This window comes from Ovis canadensis, chromosome 3 (assembly GCF_042477335.2).
Source record: "Ovis canadensis isolate MfBH-ARS-UI-01 breed Bighorn chromosome 3, ARS-UI_OviCan_v2, whole genome shotgun sequence".
Lineage (NCBI taxonomy): Eukaryota > Metazoa > Chordata > Mammalia > Artiodactyla > Bovidae > Ovis > Ovis canadensis.
In genome coordinates, this window is record NC_091247.1 from 208,910,538 (window position 1) to 208,923,666 (window position 13,129).

Consider the following 13,129-nt stretch of genomic DNA (forward strand, 5'->3'; position numbering starts at 1 on the left):
TTTATGACAACCCTGCTTCAAGCAAGTCTGTGGGCACCATTTTTCAACAGCATTCATTCAGTTCCTGTTTCTGTGCCACGTTTTTGCTAATTCTCATGATATTTCGGGCTTTTCCATAATGATGGTATTGGTTCTCGGGATCTGTAATTAATGATCTTTGATATTACTGCTATGAATTGCTGAAGGCTCAGATGATGATTAGCATTCTTTTTAGCAATATTTTAATATTAAGTAAGGTGTATACTTTCTTTTTTTAGACACTGCTATTGCACTTACTACTCAGCATGGTGTAAACGTAACTCTGTAGGCTTTGGGAAACAAAAGAATTTGTGTGACTCACTTTCTTGCCGTAGTCACTTTACCGCAGTGATCTGGTACCGAACCCAGAGCATCTCTGAGGTCTGCCTGCATTATTGAATGATTTTATTGTTGTTCAGTTGCTAAGTCATATCGGACTCTTTTGTGAACCCGTGGACTATAGCATACCAGGCTTCTCTGTCCTCAGCTAGCTCCTGGAGTTTGCTCAAATTCACGTCCATTGAGTCGGTGATGCTATCTAACCGTCTCATCTTCCCCTTCTCCTTTTGCCTTCAATCTATCTTTCCCAGCATCAGGGTCTTTTCCAACGAGTCAGCCCTTCACTTCGGGTAGCCCAAGTATTGGAGCCTCAGCTTCAGCAATAGTCCTTCCAGTGAATATTCAGGGTTGATTTCCTTTAGCGTCGACTGGTTGGATCTCCTTGCAGTCCAAGGGACTCTCAAGAGTCTTCTTCAGCACCGCAGTCTGAAAGCATGAATTCTTTGGCTCTCTTCTTTATGCTCCAGCTCTCACATCCACACATGATTACTGGAAAAATTATAGCTTTGACTTTACGGACCTTTGATTAGTATGCTGCAATTTTTATTGATTAGTTATGAAAGCGTCTGAAGTGAAACCAGGGTAACCGGGAATCCAGGAGGCTGCCTGGGTCACTTTGACACCTCACCTCTCTGAACTTTACTAACTTGCAAAGCAAGAGATTTTGGTCCCTTCCTGGTGTCTCAGGGTTTTTAAAGTTAAAAGTGGGATTCATGTGAGAATTTATACACTGACCGCTAGAGGGCAGTAGCTGGTTAATAAGTAGAGCCCAGGAAGGCAAATGTAGACAAAGACAGAAGCAGGCTTGGCTTTTCTCCTCCCTTCTTCCCATCCCCTTGCCTGGTACCCCCTCCCCCTCCTCCCTGGTTTACACTAAGCTCATAAAGCTCATTAAGAGGAAAGCTGGCCTATTGAAAATACTACTTTTCATATATTTTCCAACTTAACAGCTTGACACAAATCTCCAAGGGGTTTACATAAGCTTTAAGTAGGTTGAATAAATAAAACCTTGACTCAATTTAATTTAACAAGTATTTATTGAATATCCACATGTACACCAGAATCAGATTAGTAACTAAGTGCCTTGGAATTTGAACGTTTCTCCTCTTTTTGTTAACAGAATTGGATAGTGAAAATAAGGCTTTCAATGGCTTTTATAAAGGCCTCCTCCTGGTTCTTCTGTAGTTCTCCACCCAGCTTGCAGTCTTTCTTGTGATGGAGAACCTGAATTGGGAACCTGGACAAGAGATGCTATGGGCCACACCTCTGGTTGTGACTGTGAGGGTTCGGATTGTAGGGGAACCGCTGAGCTGAGACGTGCTTTCCTGGGAGAAAGAATAGCTCTTCTGACATCATTCTCTGCTTATTAACCCATCACTGTGGGTGAGATGCTGCACTGGGCAGTCAAAGAGGGGAAAAGCCTGCATCTCTTTCCTTTGAAATACCTTTCAGAGTGACTGGCCTATCCAAGCTTCTCGACCAAGTGAACTAAATTTATGTACCTCTTCTTTTGGTTCAAGCGAAGGAAAGTGACAGCCTAGAACAGATGAGAAGACTAGGAAGGTCCCCCAGCTCAAAGATATCCTCTCTCCATATTTCCTCAAGTGACTCACCTAGGTTAAAAAGCAAACTGTCACAAAAGCGAACGACCAGGGCTTTTCTGGTGGCTCGGTGGTGAGGACCCACCTGCCAATGCAGGGGTCCTGGGTTCCATTCCTAGTCTGGAAAGATCCCGCATGCCATGGAGCGACTAATCTGGTGCACCACGACTACTCAGCCTGTGCGCTGGAGCCCAGCTGCTGAAGCCTGGGCATCCTAGAGCTCATGCTTTGCAACAAGAGAAGCCGCTACAGTGAGGAGCCCACATTCCACAATCAGAGAGTAGTCCCCACTCCCCACAGCTGGGGAAAGGTCCACATAGCAACGAAGACCCAGCACAGCCATAAATAAATAAACATAGCAACGAAGACTCAGCACAGCCATAAATAAACAAGCAACAATTATTTTAAAAAGAAAGCTAAAAGAGGATAAAGGAATAAAGGATAAACCTGAAGGATAAAGCCTATGAAGCTTATTGGCTCTGGATGAATACCCCTATGTTCTTATTTCTCAGTTCCCCCTGGCCTGAGTGAGGCAGCCGTGAAATCTTTGGCTTCCAGACTGTGGGGGGCACTGTGGATTTTCCTGGCAGCAGGCAGCCCACCTCCACTTTTGCCTCATTTGTTTATTGGCTGGAAGTGCCAGATTCTTTCCCAGCCCCTCCTGCAGTTAGGGATAGGCCTGTGACCCTTCTAGCTGAAAGAAAACCTACTGGGGGCTTTTAGGAAAGGTTACCCTCCTTGGTAAGTGAGGCCTGCACAAGGTAAAGAGCCCCTATTTCCTGCTTGGAATTATGGTCATGTGAGGACTTACTACTTGGAGCTACTGCAGCCGTTCTGCCACCATGAAGAAGAAATCCCTAACAAGCTGACAGTGAAGAGTGGAATGTGGAAAGAGTCTGGTCCTTGATAAGTTGGTGAAGCAACAGCTCCAACCTGTAACTGCCCACTTCCAATCTTATTTTGTGAAAATAAATCTCTAATATGATTGAGGGCAGGAGGAGAAGGGGACAACAGAGGATGAGATGGTTGGATGGCATCACCGACTCGATGGACATGAGTTTGGGTAAACTCCAGTAGCTGGTGATGGATAGGGAGGCCTGGTGTGCTGAGGTTCATGGGGTCGCAAACAACTGGACATGACTGAGCGACTGAACTGAACTGATGTGTACTACTTCCAGTCAAATACTCCATTACTTATTAATAAGGATAGCAAACACTCACAAGATACTTATACTGTATGCCAGGTACCCTTTTACGTATATTAACTCACTTTGTTCCTGTAACAACCTCATGAGGAATTTTTATCCTCATTTTGCAGGTGAGGAAGCTGAGGCACAGAAAGGCTTAACTGATTTGCCTGAGCTTACTTGCTGGGTGAGGTCTTCCCTGGTGATTCAGATGGTAGAGAATCTGCCTGCAATGCAGGAGATCTGGGCTTGATCCCTGGGTTGGGAAGATCCCCTGGAGAAGAGAATGGCAACCCATTTCAGTATTCTTGCCTGAGTGGAGAATTCCATGGACAGAGGAACCTGACCCGCTGCAGTCCATGGGGTCACAAAGAGTCGGGCACAGCTGATCAACTAAGGCAAGAACAACTTGCTGGGTGATCTGGCTCCAGAGTTCCCACTCTTAGAGCCTTATAACTGGAAAGATAAGCAGTATAACAACAACAACAAAAGAAGTTTGCGGGAGGTCAGACATATTTTAGATAACAGCTTTTAAGTAGTATTGAATCAAGTAATAGATACCATGAGCCGGAGCATGGAAATTAAGAGATCAGAGGTCTCAGTCTGGAGCAGGCTTCTCAGCTGCTGTTGTCCTATTTTCCTGATCGGTCACTGGCCACCTGTGCCAAAGTTAGTGGTCACTCTTTGTAGAGAATCCATCGTGTCCATGTTCTCACATCTGGGTTAACACCAGCCACCCAGTCTCCCCTGTACTGAGCAGCTTTGAGTCATACTTGGGTTCTCCCTGTCCCTCAGCCTCCAGAGCCAGTATTTACCATGTGTTATCTATTCCTTTTCAAAAATGCTTCTCAGAGTCGACCCTTCGCACTGCCGCCTCCTGGTTGGTCTCCCTAACCTGTTTCTCCTTCCTCTGCTCCCAAATTACGTACTCTCTCTGCTCAACCTCTAGTTCCCTTAAAAGCACAACTTCGTGCATTACACCTCTGTGTCCCATTACCTGTAGGGGCGATCCCCCACTGAATGTAGGCTAACAAGGCTCCCATGTTCTAGCCCCAACCTAACTGGCCTCCGGCTGCCTTCCCTCCCATGAAACCTGGGCTACAGCTACACACACTTTCTCACTATTTCCCAAAAGTGCCAAGCACTTCATGAGACATCCTGTTCCCTCCGCTTGTAAATAGCCCCCCTTCACCTGGCAAATTTCCACTCTTCTTTCAAGACTCAACTCAAACATCACCTCCACCACAGTCTTCCCAGCATCCCCCAGGAGAGGTATTCTTCCTCTTGGATTTCTGGCATGGTTCTCGATATATACCATCAGCAGGACATTTCCATGGTCTCTTAAGGTGTATCAGTTTATATATAATATTATGTGTTTGAGAGCAATACTCCTCTGGTTCTTTTATATTCATTGTGTGCCTGGAACTCACTACACCCAATAAATGATCATGAGTGAATTTTAAAACCTGTTCGTTGAAGTTCATGCCTTTCAGCAACCGGCAGTAATGTAATCGACTGGATGTGTAACAGCTTCTATATCATGAAGAGAAAATCCAGCAGGACCGCAGTCCTATGCATAGTTTTTAGGAGAATGGAATACAATCCAGGTGTACAGTGATGAAATGTGTACTCTTATTTTAATGAAGACCATGTGCGGAGGAATCAGTAGATTAGCATTTTGATTCTGTTTATTTCTCTTCTTAGGGTTAAAGTAGTACAGTCTACTTAGCCTTCAGAGAAGGTGGGCTGCCAGAATGGGTTTTTGTGGGTGCTTTTATATTTTCGGTTAATTTTTCAAAGTTTATTTTATTTAGGGATAGTTGGTGTACAGTGTTGTGGCACCTGCTCATCTCCATGTTTGTGAGTCTGTTTCTGTCTCATAGATAAGTTCATGTATGTCATATTTTTGATTTCACATATGAGTGATGTCATTTGATATTTGTCTTTCTGACTTACTTTACTTAGTATGATCATGTCTAGGTCCATCCATGTTGCTGAAAATAGCATTACTGCCTTCTTTTTGGCTAAGTAATATTCCTGTGTGTGTGTGTGTGTGTGTGTGTGTGTGTGTGTGTATACCATATCTTTATCCATTCATCTGTTGGTGGACATTTAGGTTGCTTCCATGTCTTGGCCATTGTGAATAATGCTGCTATGACCATAAGCATGCATGTATATTTTTGAATTATAAGTTTGTCCGGATATCTGCCGAGGAGTGAGACTGTTGGATCATTTGGCAGCTTTATTTTTAGCTTTCTGAAGAATCTCCATACTCTTTTCCACAGTGGCTACATTTTTGTTTAATTTTAAGGCAACTTTTAAAGCACATTTATTGCCAAAATAAAGCCCAGAATCTAAGTTATCTGTCCCCAGATTATAATGTTGTTTAGCAAGAGTCCAAACCTTCTAACTCATATTGTTTCCACCAAGCTGTCCTACTGTGAGCAGGACTGTGTCTCTATTGAAATAGCACATCTTGTAATACACATACCCAGACACTGGGGAAGCAGGCGTTTAATTTTGAGTTTCAATCTCATTATATCTTATGTAATTTATAATATCTTTAGTAAACATTTTGTTTTGGGCTGTCCCTCATGGGCTTCCCTGATTGCTCAGATGGTAAAAAATCTACCTGCAATGAAGGGCAAGATGCCCTGAAGAAGGGCATGGCAATCCACTCCGGTATTCTTGCCTGGAGAATCCCATGGACAGAGGAGCCTGGCGGGCTACAGTCCATGGGGTCACAAAGAGTTGGACACGACTGAGCAATCCAGCATGTGCACATATGTAGAATGTGGGACCTTGGTTCCCCGACCAGGAATTGAACCCGGGCCCCTTGCAGTGGAAGCGCAGAGTCTTAACCACTGGACTAACAAGGAAATCCCAGTAAACCTTTGTTTTTCATCTGTTCTCAATGAGAAATGTCCATTTACAATTGAATATTCGAAAATGAGGATGCAGAGGACTGGTTAAAGTCTAAATTCTGTGTCAGTGCTTATATGCAACTGCTGTCTTTGTTAAGAGCCAGCAGCATGATTCTGTAACATTTTATTTGTGTTCACCTTTTTATATGGACAGTCTGTTTTCGCAGCAATACTGAGAAATACTGGAAAACCAGCACTCCATCTCACTCTTCTTATCTACTAGCGTCACTTATTGTTTCCCACCTGCGGCTGGCGCTCACGCCTATTTTTTTCTCATCAGTCCTAACTACAGTGCAGTGAGGGATAAGAAAGATACAGCTCAGAGAATGGAAGGCCTTGCCCAGTTTCCTCTGCCTCTCCATCCCTGCTTTTGATGTTGTGACAAGTATTGCCAGCTCGTGCGTTGAATAAGTTGCCAGTAAATGTCGGTTAGATTGAACCTGTTCTAGACTTGCTATTGTTTTTCATCTAGGGGTGTGTGTGTGTATGTGTGTGTGTGTGTGTGTGTGTGTGCGTGTGTGTGTGTGTGCATGCTCAGTTGTGGTCTTGTCTGACTCTTTGCGACCCCATAAACTATAGCCTGCCAGGCTCCGCTGTCCATGGGATTTCCAGGCAAGAATACTGGAGTGGGTACCCATTCCCTTCTCCAGGGGTTCTTCCCGACCCAGGAAGGAATCCCGTCTCTTGCATCTCCTGCATTGGCAGGCGGATTTTTTACCCTTGTGCCACCTTAGTGTTGGGCCTGTTCTCACAGTCGCTGAAAACTCACTCCCAGCATCAGAGGTAAAAGGAAGCCCTGACCAGCCATCACAACACATACCTGATCACACACATTTGCAGACATTTGATTTTATGGGCCACACTTCATGGTATGTAAGATCTTAGTTCCCTGACCAGGGATGGAATCTGCACCCCCTGCAGTAGAAGCATAGTCTTAACCACCAGACCACCAGTGAATCCCCTTGATGCATTTTTATACACAATAATAATTTAAAAAAACCCAAAACCTAAGAAATCTAAAATGATAATATAAAAAAATAGAAGTAGGCACTAGCATATAAGAAGTGAGGGAATGAAGGGGACTTCCCTGGTGGTCCAATGGTTAGGGCTCTACCTTCCCAATGCAGGGGGCTTGGGTTCGATCCCTGATCAGGGGACGAGATCCCACCTGCTGCAACTAAGATGTGGCTAGGGAGACAATGAGGGTGCATAGGTGAATGAGAGGACTCCAGAAGAACCATTAGCCCACAAAAGATGTCATTATTTACTATTTAATGAAACTATGAAAGTGAAAAGTGAAAGTGGTTCAGTCGTGTTTGACTATATAGTCCATGGAATTCTCCAGGCCAGAATACTGGGGTGGGTAGCCTTTCCCTTCTGCAGGGGATCTTCCTGACCCAGGAATCGAACTAGGGTCTTCTGCATTGCAGGCAGATTCTTTGCCAGCTGAGCTATCAGGGAAGCACTAATGAAACTGTACATGGTGCAAAGTTTATCAGCCTCAGCCCATGTCCATAACAAAGCACTCACAGTGTCCCTTGCTGGGCCCACCAGGTGCGGCGGCATACAGACCAAACACTGCTGCCACACAGCCTCCTTTTTGGATGCCCCCAGGTGAAGAGGAGCAGGGGCTGTTGCATTTTGGGGAGCTGGCATGGAACTACAATTATCCAGTCCCTCCTGCCCCTGCCTTCCAGGCAGCCCTTCTCGAAACTCAAGTCAGTTTTCTGAGCATCTTGGCTTTCTTCTCATCTCCTTCAGTCAACATCATCAGCAATCTTTGGCCTTGAAGCGGGGCAGGGGAGAGGGGAAGCCAAAAGCTGCTCTTTTTTTTAAAAAAAGGAAAGCCTTTGCATTAGGAGGACTTTGTCCTGCAAGGGCAGGTTACACTCCCCCGCCCCCATCACCCCACCCAGCCGCAATAACACAATATACACTTGGCTGGATTTATGGCCTCCCTCGCTCCCCCCTTGCCTGGGAGAGAAAGGGCACAGCTTTGAGAAAAACAAGTATCAAGGGTTGATGTGTGTGCTGAACTTTAAAATGCTAAATGACGGTGAAAAATATTTTGGAAAAGAAACGATCTTCCAAATTGTGCTACATAGTAAAGTTAATAGAGGCCATATGGCGTCTACTAAGACTTAGAAAAACAAACCAAAAACAATACTTTAGCACCCGCCAGGCTGAAATGTGATCTACTTCTTAATATTCACTCAACCCAGAGTAAAATGCTTTAAAATGGTAATGATCCCAAAGTGCAGGCTGAGCTCGGTGGATAAACAACAGACCTCAAACAACAGTGGGGGTGGGGAGGGAAGGGGTGTTCTGTTCTGATCCCAGCTCCAGCAAATCAGCCAAAGGGCTTAATCTTCTGGTTCCTTCTCAATTTTCTCAGCTCTAAAATGGGGCTAGCAGGACTTCACAAAGGGTTTTTATAAGTCGTACTAGGACGACTGTAAAGCGCTTTACAAATGTTGAAGAACTGATGCTTTTTTCATAACTGGGTTTTGTAACATCCTTCATTACCCATTCGGTGGTGTGGAAATAAGCTGAGGAGCCAAATGAGCACAGAGGCTATTTATGTGGAGCTTGCTGTGGGGAGGGAGGCAGCCACCGCCGCTTGCATTAGGCAGAGCCTCAGGGCAGAGAGGGGAGGGGGGATGTTTCATAATGAGAAAAAGGGAAGGCTTTGGAGGTGCCCTGGCTGGAGGTCCTTGGCATGGGGAGGGTGGACTTGGGCTACCAAAAAGTGAGGCATCCTGTGTGATTGGTTTGGGGGGCATCTTCGGCTTTCTCAGGTTGGTTCTGGGGCTGCTGAGTTGGAAGCTGACTGGTTTGGTTTTCCCAGCTAGTTGTGGTAAAAGTTGTGAGTCAGAGTTCGATTGTCTTAGACAGTTTGGCCATTGTCTATTTGTATGTTCGGTCTCAGTGAAGAATAGAAGGTGAGAGAGTCTGATCACCCCAGATCAAAACTAGACACCTGCCTAGTAGCCTAGGGAATAACTTGTACTTTTTATACCTTTTCTTCACTTTTAGAAGCAGCAGATTTAGAAGACAGACTGATGGACCAACAATTTCACTCTGCGAAATCAATGGGCACCATGGCTGGATGAACAATGAGAGGGGTAGGGAGGGCAGATGGGTGGGTGGTGACTCTAGTCCTCCCCCCAAAACACCCCAGGGACCTGAGCCGAGTCAGGTAACCTCTCAGGGCTTCAGTTTTCTTGTGAATAGGGAGAGAATTCCTATCTGTCTAGCCTATCTCATTGTTGGGTTTTGAGAATAAGTGGCTTCATGTTTGTAAAAGAACCCCATAAAGCAGGTATTTAAAACTCTGTAAAGGAGGTATTTTATAAGGCATTTTAGAAGTTTGAGAAGGAAGACTGTAGCTTAAGCCTTTGAAGTTTCACGGCATGGGCTGGAGTCTTGAAAATTTTCTGTGTGTCCTGTGGGAAGACAGACTAACTCTCTCAGACTCCCCACCTGTCCCACCTTTGCCTCCGTTAGGGCTGCCTCGTCCCCACACCTCTGTGCCTCTGTTTTCTTTTTCCTTTTTGCCACGCCATTCGACTTCCAGGATCTTGGTTTCCTGACCAGGGACTGAACTGGTGCTCTCTTCTTTGGCAGCTCGGAGTCCTAACCACTCGGACCACCAGGGAATTCCCTGCACCTCCATTTTCCATCTTTGTGAGTAGGGTCACTAGAAACTTAAAAATTTCTTTAGTTCCTTGCAGGCAGTTTGCATGTTCGACTTGTACCCCCACTGATTCATCCATCTGTTCAAAAAGAATGGGTGTCTTGTTGTAAGGTTTTGGGTTTTTTTTTTTTAATCTTTCTTTCAGCTCTGCTGGGTCTTTGGACTTCCCTGGTGGCTCAGACGGTAAAGCGTCTGTCTACAATGCGGGAGACCCGGGTTCGAGCCCTAGGTTGGGAAGATCCCCTGGAGAAGGAAATGGCAATCGACTCCAGTACGATTGCCTGGAAAATCCCATGGACAGAGGAGGTATGGGGGCTGCAGTCTGTGGGGTCGCACGGGGTCGCACAGAGTCGGACACGACTGAGCGACTTCACTTCACTTCACTGCTGGGTCTTCACTGCTACTTGAGGGATTTCTCTAGTTGCGGTGCTTGGGCTTCTCGTTGCGGTGGCTTCTCTTTGCACAACTTAGGCTCTAGGGTGTACAGGGTTCCACGCTAGTTCTGGTGCATGGGCTTAGTTGCCCCTCAGCGTGTGGGATCTTCCCAGGCCAGGAGTTGAACCCGTGTCTGCTGCATTGGCAGGCGGATTCTTAACCACTGGACCACCCAGGAAGACCTTGTTGTTAGTTTTAAATGAAGTAATAAATCTTTAATTTGTCATTAAAATTTCTAATATAATATTGGTAATTATAACCAATATAAACAAAATCTCTATAGCTCGACAGTAGTTAAGAGTGCAAAGGTACCCTGAGACCAAAATATCCATTAACTACTGTTTTAGATAATCTTATCCTTTTTTTTTTCATCTAATGATTCTACACCTAGGATTCCATTTAAGGACATAGAATTGCACATAAAAATTTATGCAGTTTGTTTCTTGCAGCACATTTATTGGTAGAATCAACCTAAGACTCTGGATATGATTAGTTTATCTGAATATGATTAAATAATTCATAGTACATTTATAAGGTAGAGTATTATATAGTTAGTGAACATGCAAAGAATTTTAATGATACAGATAACTAATTTTCATAAAGGTGCCAAGAATATACAATGGGAAAAGGTCTATCTCTTCAATAAATGGTGTTGGAAAAATTGAATATCCACATGCAAAAGAATGAAATTGGACCCTCATCTTATACTGTAAAAGAAAATCAACACAAAATGGATTAAGGACTTAAATTTAAGATGTGAAGCCATAAAACTCCTAGAAGAAAACACAGGCAGTAAACTCTTTGATATCAGTCTCAGCAGTATCTTTTTTGATCTGTCTCCTCAGGCAAGGGCAAGAAAAGCAAAAATAAATAAGTGGGACTACATCAAACTAAAAAGCTATTGCACTTTTTCAACTAAATGAAAAGGCAGTCTACTGAGTGGGAATATAATATTTGCAAATGATATATCCAATAAGGGGATAATATTCAAAATAGTCAAAGAATTCATACAACTCAAAATTTTAAAAATAAGCAATCAGATTTAAAAAAATGGGTAGAGAACCTGAATAGACATTTTTCCAAAGAAGATATACAGATGGTCAACAGGCACGTGAAAATATGCTCAGTATCACTAATTAGGGAAATGCAAATAAAAACTTCAATGAAGTATCAGCCCACACCAGATAGGGAGTTTATTATCGGAAAGACAAGTGATAAGTGCTGATAAGCATGTATAGAGAAAAGGGAATCTTTGTACACTGTTGGTGGGAATGTAGACTGGTACAGCCATAATGGAAACTTGTGTGGAAGTTTCTCAAAAAATTAAAAATAAAACTACCATTTGATATAGCAATTCCGCTTCTAGGTTTTCATCCAAAGGAAGTGAAATCACGGTCTTAAAGAGATATCTGTACCCCCATGTTCATTACAGCATTATTTCCAAAAGCCAAGATATGGAGACAACTTAAATGTCCATCTACAGATGTATGGAAAAAGAAGATGTGGTATCTATTAACACCTATCTATCTATTCATCTATAATAAAATATTACATAGACTTAGGAAAAAAGGATATTCTGCTATCTGCAACAGCAAGGATGAACCTGGAAGATATTGTGCTGAAACAAGTCAGGTAGAGAAAGACAGATACTGCATTCTATCTCTTATATATGGACCCTTAAAAAACAGAGTTGAACTCATAGAAACAGAGCAGAATGGTAGTGCCAGAAGTTGGGGGCCCTGGGGGAACAGGGAGATGTTGGTCAAAGGGTACAAATTTCAGGGAATTCCCTGGCAATTTAGTGGTGGACTCCATGATTCCACTTCAGAGGGCATGGGTTTGATCCCTGGTCCAGAAACGATAATCTGAGCAAGCTGAGTGGGGTGACCAAAAAAGCCGGTTGGGGCTGGGGGGCGGGGAGAGGGAGGAACAAATTTCAAATCTAAGATGGATACTTTCTGAAAATCTAATGTGTAGCGTACTGACTATGATGAATGACATTCGTACTCTTGGGGACTCCCCTGGTGATCCAGTGGCTAAGACTCTGTTCCCAATGCAGGGGCCAGGGTTGGATCCCTGGTCAAGAAACTATAGATATAATATGCCACAGCTAATAAATCCTATGTCGCAAGGAAAGAACCTACCTGCCACAACGAAGATCGAAGATCTTGTATGCTACAACTAAATTTGTACTCTTGAAATTTGCTAGGACAGTGAGTCTTAAGCATTCTCACATACATTCAAATAGGTAACTGTGAAGTGGGGAGTGTGTAAATTAACTTGATCGTAGTAATAGTTTTTTAAATATTTGTTTGTGTACATTGGGTCTCAACTGCGGCACAGGGGATCTTTCCTTGCGGTGCGGGAACCCTCTAGTTGTGGCTCGCGGGCTCACTAATTGCAGCCCACAGGCTTAGTAACTCTGAGGCATGTGGCATTTTTAGTTCCCTGACCAGGAATGGAACCTGAGTCCCCTGCATTATAAGGCAGACTCTTAACCTCTGGACAACCAGGGAAACTCAGTTTGTAGTGATAATTTTACAATGTGTATCTATGTGAAAGCATCACATTGTACATTTTAAATATAATTTTATTTGTTAATTGTCCCTCAAGAAATCTGGGAAAGATAATGTTAATGACATGGGTAAATGCTAGCAGGAAAATATTAAATGAAATATAAAACTATATTAGGTATAATCCCGATTTTGTATATATGTTGTTTTATGGGTGTGTAAAGGCTTAAAGACCATTTACCAGATACACCAAACTTAACAGTGATTATCCATCTTTGGGTCGTTGGACTTAAGGTGATTTTGTTTCATTACATTTACCTGTATTTTACAAATTTCTATAAGAAATGAAAAATATCATGTTATAATTCAGTTCAGTCACTCAGTTGTGTCCGACTCTTTGTGACCCCATGACTGC